Genomic DNA, 394 nt, shown 5'->3' with positions numbered 1-394 from the left:
ATCCCAGGGCTGATCTCCTTCAGAATGGACTGGTTGGATCTCCTTGCAGTCCAAGGGACTCTCAAGAGTCTTCTCCAACACCACAGTTCAAAGGCATCAATTCTTTGGCGCTCAGCCTTCTTCACAGTCCAACTCTCACATCCATACATGACCGCTGGAAAAACCATAGCCGTGACTAGACGAACCTTTGTTGGCAAAGTAACGTCTCTGCTTTTGAATATGCTATCTAGATTGGTCATAACTTTCCTTCCAAGGAGGAAGCGTCTTTTAATTTCATGGCTGCAGTCACCATCTGCAGTGATTTTGGAGCTCAGAAAAATGAAGTCTGACACTGTTTCCACTATTTCCCCATCTATTTCCCATGAAGTGATGGGACTGAATGCCATGATCTTTT

Source organism: Bison bison, unplaced genomic scaffold (genome assembly GCF_000754665.1).
Source record: "Bison bison bison isolate TAMUID 2011002044 unplaced genomic scaffold, Bison_UMD1.0 scf7180017864098, whole genome shotgun sequence".
NCBI classification, from domain to species: Eukaryota; Metazoa; Chordata; class Mammalia; order Artiodactyla; family Bovidae; genus Bison; species Bison bison.
Note: the sequence above shows the minus strand (reverse complement) of the source record.